The sequence below is a fragment of the Prunus avium genome, chromosome 1 (assembly GCF_965620075.1).
Source record: "Prunus avium chromosome 1, drPruAviu1.hap1.1, whole genome shotgun sequence".
In the NCBI taxonomy this organism is placed as follows: Eukaryota; Viridiplantae; Streptophyta; class Magnoliopsida; order Rosales; family Rosaceae; genus Prunus; species Prunus avium.
This window is the reverse complement of record NC_142284.1, coordinates 50,096,687-50,109,981: the sequence shown is the minus strand read 5'-3', so window position 1 is coordinate 50,109,981 and position 13,295 is coordinate 50,096,687.

Sequence of the window (13,295 nt, the reverse complement as noted above, 5' to 3'; positions counted from 1 at the left end):
CAAGATTTAGCGTCAACAGATTGGCGCCGTCTGTGGGAATCGCTTATCGATCAACCCATATCTCAAAACAAAGAACTCTGAGACCAAAAAATGAATCCATCTTCGGCCCTCCCTACCGATGGCCCCATCCTCGGCCTCGTTGGCGAGCCGAATCCAACTCCCTTGCTTCAGACACCTGCTCGACCGACCACCCTGGAGGCTCGGATGGAGACCCTACAGCAGGATATGGCAAGAATGCAGGAGCACAACAATGTTCTCGCCTCCAAACTGGATGACACCCAGAGGCAACTGCATCAACAACAAACACTCTCCGCCCAGTTGCAGAACGATCGGGAACCAGCCACACAGCTTCGGCAGGAGAAATCGTTTAAAAGCGTACGAAAGCCCACTTTCCAGGATAGAGGGAAGCAGCAGGCCTCGAACGGACCAACTGTCTCCCGAAGACTGTTCGTGCCCACTCCGAAGGAACGCCATCCCGAATATCGCGTTTATTCTGATTGCCGCGAGAGGATCAACGATCGGCGCAGGGAACGGCAGTCATCGCCCATCCAGGTCCGGGCGAAGCTAGACGATCCACGCCTGGAGGTACTTGGACCAAAATCCCCCTTACGCCAGAGGTACGGCGCGATCGGCCTGGAAGAGACGGACGAATCAGATTATGTTCCAACATCCCCAGGAACCACAATCTCATCGGCAGGGCCCTCTGCATGACGCCACAGCCACCGATCAAGCCAAGACAACGATCGGCGAAAAGGAAATTACGAGAGAAGCCCCAGCCGAACGGCAGACCAAGGAAGGCGAGGTCACAATACTGACCAACGCACAAGGAACCGAGCGATCGAACCCTTTGGTGACGATCTTCCATCTACCGATCCGACTATTCGTCTCCTCCTACAGAAGATGACTCGCATCGAGAAGGAACAAGACCAGGCTCGGACACCAACATGGGGAACGGTACAGCCAGGGCCGTTCACCAATCGAATCCGGACATTCAGACACGAGAAGGAGGTCCAAGCACTCCGCATATCGTTTTATTCGGGGGTCGAAGATCCCGTTACCCACATTCATACCTTCCAATCAGCTCTGGGTTGCAAAGGACTGACGGACGAAGGCCAATGTTTGCTATTCCCCTCCACCCTGACCGGAGCCGCTCTGAATTGGTTCTATCGGATGGAGCCAGACACGGTCGACAATTTCAATCAGTTGAAGCAAACCTTCCTCAACCATTTTATGATTCAGACCGATCGCCTATATTCCGCCGATGATCTATATACCGTTCGGCAGCAAGACGATGAGCCGTTGAGGGAATATGCGGCTAGGTTCAGCCATGAGTACTCCAGATGTCCGGAAACTGACGACAGGGCGGCCTTCGGTGCCTTCAAAAGCGGCCTTCGGTCGTCTCAGTTTCGTTATTTGGTCCACAGCAGCAACTGGACCACCTACTCCGAATTAATGAAACGGCGTTGACTGATCAGCCTCCAACGCAGAACTACGACCGATTCCCGGTCGACCGATCGGCAAACCAGGCCCCCTACCGAACGGCACCCCCTGTCCCTGCTTTTTCCACTCAGCGAAACAAGCGGAAGGACAACTTCCGGGAACGGCAGGACAACAACAAGAAGGGCAACCACAAGGGGAATCGGCCAGACGAAATCTTCACTTTGCTCAACACCACTTATGAGCAAGTTCTCCTGACCGAAGGGGATATGATACCGAAGCCGAACAATCGGAAACTCCCTCGCCAGAGCGAAAAAGACACCGGTGTCTTCTGCCGGTACCACCAATACAACGGCCATGATACGGAATCATGCATCGCGCTGCGCAAAATCGTTGAACGCCTCATCAATGACGGAAAGCTGGATCAGTATTTAAACACCAAGCCAGCAACGGATAACTCATTGAATCGGCAGATCAATATGATCAGTGGAGGGGCGCCTATTGCCGAAGCCAGCAACCGATCCGTTAAAAACTACGTTCGTGCCGTACGGCATCCACAAATCCTCAGCGTGGCGGGAGGACGCAATGACAAAATTCAACGCAACGGTTGGGAACCTATCACCTTTTCTGAAGAAGAAGAGCGAGGCATCATCTTCCCCCACTCTGATCCTATGATCATACGGGCTGATATATCGGATTTCGACGTAGGCCGAATCCTCATCGACACCGGCAGTTCGGTCAACGTGCTATTCGCCGACGCTTTCAACGCCCTCGGTGTGGACCCTCGGCATCTGAACAAGGATATCACCCCTCTCCTGAGCTTCTCTGGCGATGTGGTTGAACCAATCGGCAGTGTCCAGCTCCCGTTCGCTGTCGGTACCATCCCCAGACGAACGGTCCTCTACACCCATTTTCTAGTGGTCGACTGCCCAACGGCATACAACGCTATCATCGGCAGGACGGCGCTCACAAAAATGAAGGCCATGCTGTCACCACACATGCTCCTCCTCAAGTTCCCCACACACGCTGGCGTCGGCCAAGTGCGAGGGGACCAATTGAGTGCACGGACGTGTTACGTTTCGGCAACCAAGGAATCGGCAAGGGCTGCGCTTCGCGAAACATACTCGGTCGCCACCAGCTTGGGCGTACCGAACGGCAGGGGGACGGACAAACCAGATGACCCCCGAGATGAGACTGTAACCCCGCAAGCGCAACCCGCCGAAGATTTAGAACCAGTCACCCTCTCCGAAGCACAACCGGACAGACAAGTTCGAATCGGTACAACCTTGAGTCCGGCACTCAGGGCCGATTTTATCACCTTCCTGCAAACCAATGCAGAAGTCTTCGCCTGGTCATACGACGATATGCCCGGCATCGCCCCGAGTGTCATCAGCCACAAGCTCAGCATCTGCCCCACTTTCAAACCCATCAGGCAGAAACGGCGGGCCTACGATGCCGAACGGTATGAGGCAATGAGGCTCGAAGTAGACAAACTGAAGACCATCGGCTTCATCCAGGAAGTAACCTACCCAATTTGGCTGGCAAATTCGGTTTTAGTCAAAAAATCAAACGGCGCCTGGAGAATGTGTCAAGACTATACCGATTTAAACAAGGCTTGCCCAAAGGACAACTTTCCTCTGCCACGGATCGATCAGATGGTGGATGCCACGGCAGGCCATGAACTTCTCAGCTTCATGGATGCATACTCAGGCTACAACCAAATATTCATGAGCCCTACCGATCGCGAACACACGGCATTCATCACCGACAAGGGACTTTACTGCTACAACGTCATGCCGTTCGGCCTGAAGAACGCTGGGGCGACATACCAGCGCTTGGTCAACAAAATTTTTTCCGACCTCATTGGCACCTCGATGGAAGTCTATGTGGACGATATGCTGGTCAAGAGCAGAACGGCCGATTCTCATCTCCACAACCTTTCGCTCATGTTCGGCGTCTTAAAAAAGTACAACATGCGCCTCAACCCGAGCAAGTGTGCCTTCGGCGTTTCCTCGGGCAAATTTCTCGGCTTCATGATCAGCCAACGAGGAATCGAGGCCAACCCTGAAAAAATCAAGGCATTACTCGACATGCAGGTCCCGAAGACACAAAAGGACATTCAGAGTCTGACTGGGCGTGTCGCCGCTCTAGCCCGGTTCATCTCCAAGGCTACCGATCGGTGCGCTCCATTCTTCAAAGCCCTCAAAGGAAGCAAACGGCAGATTGTCTGGACTGCCGAATGCGATCGCGCCTTCCAAGATCTTAAGGCCTACATGACCAGAGCACCCCTATTATCCACTCCTCTCCCCGGCGAAGAACTCATCCTCTACCTCTCGGTTTCGGCAACGGCACTTAGCTCTGTGCTCATTCGCAAGCCGAACGGCATCGAACTCCCCATTTTCTACATTAGCCATGCTTTGCAAGACGCTGAGATTCGGTACCCCGAGCTCGAAAAACTCGCCTACGCTCTCGTCCTTTCAGCACGCAAGCTTCGGCCATACTTTCAGGCTCACAGTGTTACCGTCCTCACCAATCAGCCTCTGCGCCAGATACTCCAGAGACCGGAGACATCCGGTCGGCTAGTCAAATGGGCCATCGAGCTCGGCGAATTCGACATCCGCTACCACCCTCGTCCTGCCGAGAAGGGACAGGCTGTAGCCGATTTCATCTCTGAGTTAACCGCGTCCGAGGGGCCAGTTTCGAAGGACGCCGCATCCGATTCATCTTCGACGGTACCAGTCGCCCACCCGACCGAAGGAATCTTTAATCCGTCAATTCCACTTTGGACTCTCTACGTTGACGGTTCGTCCAACCGACAGGGCAGCGGAGCCGGCTTGGTACTCAAGGCCCCTGACCAGACAACCATCGAATATGCCATCCGATTCCAATTCCGGACTTCCAACAACGAAGCCGAATATGAAGCTCTGTTGGCCGGCCTTCGGCTCGCTAAAGAAATGGGCGCTCAGCAACTCAGGATCTGTAGCGACTCACAACTTGTCGTGAACCAGATACTGACTGAATTTGAAGCCAAGGACACTTCGATGGTTGCCTACTTGACACACGCTCGCCGATTGCTGCACCACTTCACTGCGTACCAAGTTCAACAGATCCCCAGATCCGAGAACAGCCACGCCGATGCTCTATCACGCCTTGCATCAGCGATCGACGACAACATAGGGCGCCGTGTGCCGATCGAGGTCCTCACTCGGCGCAGTACCACCGACCTCGAAGTATATGCCGTTCGGCAGGATCCAAGTTGGATGGATCCTATCCACGCCTACCTCGCCAACGGCACGTTGCCTGGCCCCAAACCTGAAGCAACGACTATCCGCCGCCGATCGGCACGATACCTCCTTCTGAATCAGATTCTCTATCGGCGTGGTCACTCCTTACCATTGCTTCGGTGCATGACCCCGCAGCAGGGAAACTACGTCCTACGAGAGATTCACGAGGGGGCCTGTGGGGACCATTCTGGGGCTAGATCATTGGCTTTCAAGACCATTCGGCAAGGGTACTACTGGCCGACTCTCCATGCCGATGCCACCACCCTGGTCCAGAAGTGCGATCAATGCCAGCGTTTCGGCTCCGTTCCAAAGCTGCCTGCCGAACCACTCTCTCCGATTGTTAGCCCATGGCCCTTTGCCCAATGGGGTTTAGACCTCATCGGCCCTATGCCCCAGGGCAAGGGACAGGTCAAATTCGCCATCGTCGCCGTCGACTACTTTACCAAGTGGACCGAAGCCGAAGCTTTGGCAACAATCACTGCAGCCAGGGTTGAACATTTCGTATGGAAGAATATCATTTGTCGATTCGGCCTCCCGAACGCAATAATCACCGACAACGGAAAACAATTCGACTCCTCTCAGTTCCGGCACCTATGCCACCGATTTGGCATCAACCTGTTCTTCGCCTCCCCAGCACATCCGCAGTCGAACGGCCAAGTCGAAGCAATCAACAAGATCATCAAGAAGACGCTGAAGAAAAAGCTTGGGACAGCTAAAGGAGCTTGGCCCGATCTCCTTCCGGAAGCGCTATGGGCCATTAATACCTCCTATCGACGGTCGACTGGCGAGACGCCATTTTCCCTTGCCTTCGGTTCCGAAGCCGTTGTTCCAGTCGAGATCAACGCACCATCGTGCCGAACGGCATCTTACGAGCCAGAGCAAAACGAAGCCCAGCTCACTCTCAACCTGGACCTCATTGAGGAACACCGTTCCCAGGCTCAGCTTCGGAATGCCGCCTACAAACAACGGACTTCCCGCTACTACGACTCGCGCGTCAGACGCCGATCGTTTAAAGTAGGGGACTGGGTACTACGCAAAATCTCCCTCGCCACCAAGGACTCCAACGACGGCACCCTTGGTCCATCTTGGGAAGGTCCTTACGAAGTTGTCACCATCTGCCGCCCAGGCACTTACCGTTTGCGTGGTACCGATGGCCAAACCCTCGGCCACCCTTGGAATATAGAACATCTCAAATATTACTACAAGTGAACGCCCCTTCGGTCATCACCTCTGTATCATACCTTCGGTCGTCACCTTCGGTCATCAACTTTTGTAATCGGTTTAATTTGGAACTCCCTATTCTATACATACGGCACTACCATTCAGCAATATTATGTCAAACATACTCTACATACGACATGCGCACATACAGAATTAAGGGACATGGCACATTAACCCGAAACAAACTGAACATTGATAAATAAGGGGCCACAGAAGGGCCATCTGTCTTTACAATACGCCGTTCGGCACGCTCAAAAATGTTAAAAACAAAAAGTCTACGAGGTGGGTGGATCGGCTTCGGTCGCTACAACATCGACATCAGCTGACGCAGGCACAGGATCAGTCGATGGCTCGGCAGTAGACGTAACGGCAGCCCTCGGCCCGGGATGACCTTCCTCCCCACTGCTTGAATCGGTGTCGTCGGTTTCCTCGGCCTCGGCATCCTCGCCCTTGTAGGCCTCCACCATCTCTTCGGTCACCCCTTCCGGCAGCGGTGGTGGATCCCGGAGGAAGTTCAGGTTCAGCTTCTTGTCAGCATTATACCGTTTGACTCGATAGAGAAAGTCGTCACATTGCTCCATGACCTCTCTATCCACCAAACGTGTAAACTCCTCCGACGATCGGTAGTCCGCAACGGCCTTCGCCTTCTCCTCTACCAGCTCCCTGGCATGCGACCGCTCGGCCGCATCCATCGCCACCTCTACCGCTGCCTTCGCCTCATGGGCAGCCATCACGTCCAGCTCGGCCGCCGCCAGCTTCGACGCCAGCTCAGCAATTTTCGCCGCATTCTCCTCGGCACGCTGGTCCGCCTCCTGCAGCATCTTTCCGGCATCAGCGATCTTCGAACGGCCCTCTTCAAATCTCTTTTGGTACCGTTCGGCAGCATTCATAGCTCGCTTCGCGCAGAGCCACATGTCCATATTAGCCTGCCACACCAACGGACACATTAATACATGCCGAATCAAAGTATCCTTGAGCTACAAATCCTACACTTACCGCTGCTTGGAGACGGAAGGCCCGACCGGTTTGTTCACGCAACGTCTTCGTTGACAGTTGCTCCAGCTCAGCCAGCTCCATCTGAGCACCGTCAATCATACAGTTGATGAACGGCACAGCCTTCCGAGGACACGCGATGTTAACCGGTCCCTCCTCTCCCTCCACCTCATCATCAGGGATCAACACCGATGTCCCCTCGTTCGGGCCCCTTGGCCGTTTCGGCAACGGCGTCACATCGATGGGACCCTCGATCTGCCGTTTGCCCGTCATTTGGAGGTGGGCCTCCCGAACGACCTCTGCCTCCGCCGCCCTCTTCTCCCTCCGGCGGTCAGCCACCGTCTGCTCATCAGCCGACGTCCCTCCCGCTGGCCCTGCCGTCTTTCTCTTCTTCGGCCCGGGGGACTGAACCTTCTTCGTCTTTGGCGCCCCTTGCCCCTCCAGACGCCTCCTCGTCGCCTCGCTCATAGGCCTCCCTCCTGCCACTGCAAAACAGGAAAAGCACGAAGTCAGAAAGGAAACGGCAGCATAGAAAAAAAAAAACACCGACCCTGCCGAACGGCATCTCTTACTTTGCCTTTTTTCTTCTTCCTCTTCCTCCTTCACCCTCCGATCGTGTTCGGCCCTACCGATCAGGCCTGCCTTGAACAGATTCCGGAAGTAGAGCAGCTCCTTACAAAACCGATCTTCTTCGGCAATCTTCGCTCTCACCCTCTCGATTGCTTCAATCTCTCTGATCGGTGCGGCCGGCCGTTTCAAGGACACTGAAACCAAAATACCAACGGTCAGTACCCAAAAAGAAAAGAAAAAAAAAAAAAAAAAAAACACTATTAACCCTGCCGAACGGCAGGTTCTACCCTACCGACTGTCTGGAAGGACGTAGGAATCCTCCTCTCAACGATAACTCCGGGTGCCGATTCCCAATCACCGGAGACAATCACTCGACGCTTGCGCCACGTCTTTTGAGAGCTCGGCACCCCCACCACAAAGTGCCCACGCTGCCCTGCCGAGAGACAGTTGGACTGAACCCACCCTCCATGATCGGCACTCTTCGCCCTCGTCACACTGTACAGCTGGGCGAACTGTTCGTAGCTTGGCTCCCCCTCACCGGCCAAGCTGAACGCCGTGATCGTCCCGAGCAGCGTAATCCAAAAATTTGGGTTATACTGCCCTGGCGCATAACCGATCGCCGCCAGGATCTTCTGCACCGAATGCTTTAACGGCAGCCGAAGGCCATGCTTAAACACATCTGTGAAGAAGACCACCCCCTTGTCATTGTCACTTAGCGACTCTAAGGGCTCCGGAATTCGCATCCCTACCGATTCCGGAATGTTGTACTCCGACCGAATCTTCGCCAACTCGGATTCGGTCAGTGTGTTCGGCTCTAAGTCATCTACTCCGAACACAGGTTCCGTGGGCTTCGCCATCGGGATCCGTTGCCTACCCCTGACGACCCTCAGTACCCCTTCCCCGGGAACGGCAACAGAGACACCACCCCCATCGGCCTCACGACCCGAGGTCGAAGGCTCATCACCCCCAGGCACCCTCGTTGAAGTACCCCCAGCCTCGGCACGCCCTCCTGCCCCCTCCACTATCTCACAGCTCGAAGAGCTCGCAGATTCAGAACTCCCACTCTCTCCGGCAGAACTCCCCGAGGACGACTCATCCTCGTATGCCCTCGGACTACGCCTACGCTCGGATTCGGTATCTGACATCTACAAACAACACACGAACGTACACTAAGGGCTGTGCTAGAATCCAAATCCTATTCTACCTCCTAAAAACACTACGTTCATACGTGTTCATGCGTGTTCATGCTTGTTCATACATTGTTCAAACATAAATTCTTGCAATTCAACACTTTGATCCATGGGAATACGAAAACACGGCAACATACCTTGTTTGCACGGTGGCTCAAGTTCGTCGGAAATCGCCTCCGCCTTGTTCAAACTTGCCGAAAATCGCCTGCTCAGCCTCAGCACGGTTGCCGGAAATCGCCTCTCACAAGCTCTCTTTGCTCTCAAAATTTCCAAGTATTTGTACTCTCGTCTTCTCCTCACATTTATAAGGCCGATTTAGCATCGGGAAGCGAAGCGACGCATCGGGATACGAAACGACGCGGCTCTTCACAGCCATGCCGACACGTGTCACGCATGCATGGGAGAGACCAAACGTCAGTTGCAACGCTTCCAATCCTCGGAGACGCTTCAACTTCCCGAACGTGGCAGATCTAGCCACCTTCGAGCACAACTCCACTAACCAACGGCAGGCGCACATTGATGAGTTCTCACTCACCTCTCGTGCCGAACGGCAGGCGCACATTGATGAGTTCTCACTCACCTCTCGTGCCGAACGGCAGCCGCATATTCATGAGTTTTCACTCGCCCCTTTGCAACAACCGGCACATCATGCCGTCTCCTATCCAAGCTCACTCCCTTGGGCACTTGGGGGACTACATACCACCATCGGCAATTATGGGACCATTGTGTCCGGGTCAGAATGCCGAGGACAGATTCAAGTCCCCAACCGAGAAGCTTCTCAATCGGCAACTTGGGGGACTACTGTTTGTACCATATCTGACCCTCCACTCGTACAACGACACGTGGATCTCATAAACTCGCCCAAGCACCCAAGGCCTCGGACAATCGGCATAGGCTACTGATGATATTGTCTCAAAGCAGCAAAAGATCATTACAGGGCCCAACACAGCCTACAATCGGTATCCCCTACCGATTCTGCAGAATCAACCTCGAAGCACCCGCCTGAAATATCTAAGGACTCGTGTCAACCTCACAGGGCCCTCCCACGAGTCCCACATCGGAAATGAACACCACAAGCATACTAAATGCCCTCTATAAGTATGCCCCTCCCACTACAATACAGGGGTAAGACTTTTCAGCTTGACTTTTATACTACTATATAGTCAACAGCAAGAGCTCTTAAAAACAATCTTACTCGAGCATCGGAGGGTCTTAGGCTGGTTCCACACCGGTTCCATAGACTTTACGAGCTTCGCTTATCTTCTATTCAGGATCAGCATCCAAGGACAGGAAGAATCGGCATCCAACACCCAATCGATCTCTTGATCGTCCATCCCACTTGTAAGTTGCACTCATCTCTATCTATTCAAGATTTAGCGTCAACAAAACCTATTAAAACACAAAAAAGAAGTAAAAAGCTATAAAATGTCAAGAACTAACTCAAAATAGTGGGTGAATAACATGAAAAATCATGTGTAAAAATGAACCGAACAAACTTCCCAAACTTATCTTTTGCTAGTCCTCGAGCAAAACAGAAATTAAAACAAGACTCGAAACAAAACTTTCCGAACACTTTCTAAGGAGAGAGCAACTCATGCAAACGACTCAAAAGTTTTCACAAGAAAAACTCAGTTTACACATTATTCACAAGGCGGCAAAATTCATAACACAACATGCTCAAGTGTAGTAGTGTGATGGCCAAATGGAACTCATTCTCCAATTTCAGTTTTCACACAACTTCAAAAATCATACCAAGCACAAATGTAACTTCAAATCTCACCAAAGTTGTCCTCTCACAAATGAATCACTCGGAAGAGGGTTACAATGCATCACTCAATAATAAATATGAGAATAGAGTTAAACCATACGGGACTTAACTCAAAATTAGCAAGATGAAAAAAACATGCATGAATATGATCTCAAGAAGGATGCTAAACACTTAAAAGCTGAAAAATGTGTGCAAATCAACCACATGACATTTAGGATCAATTTAGGTCTTTATTATAGGTTGTAATGGGGCTAAGGGTGTAAGGTGAGTAAGAAATGAAGGATATGGATACAACAAAGTCCAAGGAACTCACAATGTAAGAGCATATAATCGTTGACTAAAAGACTTTGAAACATCACGCTTGAGATTTTCACTCAGTTTTTGGTGATCAAATAGACCACAAAGCCTTATACCTCCACTAATTATGATCACACTCCTTCCTTCCATTCGAACAACCAAGAAACATGGAATTGAATTTGAAACCATTGCCACTTAACCACGACTTTTCTCTTTTCTTTCACCCTTTGAGTGAGGTACTCATTTCTATTTTTATTTTTTCTCTTTTTTTTTTTTCGAAATGTAATAACAAACTTCCCAAACTTAGCATGAAAAACACATCTAAATTAAAGCTCACGAGTTCCTTAGAAAGGTAAATTCTTGTTTTTCAGGCTAGGGCTAGAAGTAATAATTGGTTACTTGAAAGAAAAGGCATACATGTAGGCTCAAAGTGGTTACAATGGAAAATCATGCTTAAGCATGCATAAGGTTAGCTTGAAAGGCACAAACGGTCCAAAGAGGGCCTTAATATCATTTCTCAAATGTCATGTAATCAAATTGCACAAGAATGAGTGACTTTTAAGTGCTCAACCAAATCAATGAATAATGAGATCAAACAACAACTCAGATGACAAGAAAAGTAAGAATATGTGTATAACACTCATGAATTGAAGCACAAGGCTCAAAGCTCACATTATATGGTTATACAAGTCTAATTCATGCTTGATACAATTCTTTGGATCATGCAAGTCCCTCAACTAGAGAATTATGAAACAAATGGCAAGTGCGTAGAGGGTTTCAAACATATCATGCTAGAACGATGCCATTTAGTGAATAACAAATTTTTTTTTTTTTTTAAAGCATTTTCAATCAAGTCATTTAAACATTCATCACAATCTCATCATATATGTCCGGAAAGTGACTTAAGAACAAAAAAAAAAAAAAAAAGACTCAAAACAGAAAAGAAAACAAAATAAAAGAAAGTAAGAATTTAAGTGAAACGAAAAAGACTTGCTATCCCTTCCCAAACTTAGAAACAAACATTGTCCTCAATGTTAAAGAATTCAGGCATTAACAACGTTATAACAAGAAATAAAGGGAAAGAGCAAGTAAATACAAAAACAAATAAGAAAAACAACTACAACACGGTTGCAAAACAAAACAAAACAAAACAACACCAAACAAAACCAAACAGTAAGCCCTAACAACAATCGTACACATGCAGAAATCCAGCCCAATGAAATGCACAAACCAAATGAAAGCCCAACCCAAACGAAAGCCCAAAAGCGAAGAAAGTAAATAAAACAGAGAAACCAAGTCAGAAGCACAAAGAGCGAGGACTCAGTAAAATAGAAAAAAGTGGGCCCTGAAGTCTCGGCACCTGTGAGTCACGGGAAACAAAGTGAGAGACGTGTCGACAAGCAGCGGTCTCTCTCTCGGTCCCAAGCCAGAATTATTGGCTTCATAGGAAGGTGTGACGACTTTTGTTTCTCAAAAGTGCTGAAAGGCAGAACTGTAATTAAAGGGGTTGGGGACCAGGTGAGGTGACCTAAGGGGATAGGCCGTAAGGGCCGCGCAAAACGCAGAAGCGCCGTGTCTAGGGTTACGTAGAAACTAACTCTATAAAAGAAGAAGAGAAAGAGTTGGGGAAAAACACACAAACGCAGAAACACACAACAGAGAAAAGAAAGAACAAAAGAAAAGAAAGTTCAAATGGCTTCTTCCTACCCATTCTCGCTGGATCTCAACCTAGCTCCACCGACTCAGACTCGGGGCCAAGCAGTGGCACCAGTGTGGATGCCCTACTTTGCCTCTGCACGGGGGCACGTGACAGTGAATGACTCGATACTGCTGGACAACGATGTTGCCCTTGGAGTTGCTAGAAATCTAGTAACTCCCAAGGATATACGGGTGCTGGGATCAAGGGATGACAACCGGGTCGTGAGCGATGCTCTGGCACTAAGCGTGCAAAGCACCGCAACAGTCGCAAGTGTGGGTCATCGCCTACTTGCGAAGTCCCATGAAGTGGAGGTGCTAAGAGGTCAGTTGGCGGCGGAGCGAAGTATGGTGGAAGAGTGCCAGAGTATTATTAAAAGCTTAAAAAGGGAAAGGGCAAGGATAGTGGAGGTGAATCGACACCAGCTGGAGGCGTTGCGGGAAGAGAACAAAAATCTCTCAAAGATGGTAAGTGTTTACGCCCATGACATGAGAAAGCAGCTGGAGGACCTGGACCAACCGGGTAAACGCAAGAAAACAGATCGCGAGAGTAGGTACGCTCAAGCTAAGAGTGCGATCTTTGGGAGCTCGAGTGATGAGCCCCAAGAGGCTGTGCGTGAAGCCCCGGAAGAGGATAGCCATAGGGCTAAACTCAAAGGTCCAATGGCCGAGACACCGAGCACTGTGAAAGAATAATTTCTAATGTATTAGTGGTGTGCCTGGTTGTCTTTGCCCTTTCCGTGTATTTGTTTGTTGTTGTTTTTTTTTTTTTTTTTTTTTTTTTTTTGGTCAGAAATAAAAGAAATGAAGTTGCAAAAGAAAAAGAAGCACACTTCCCAA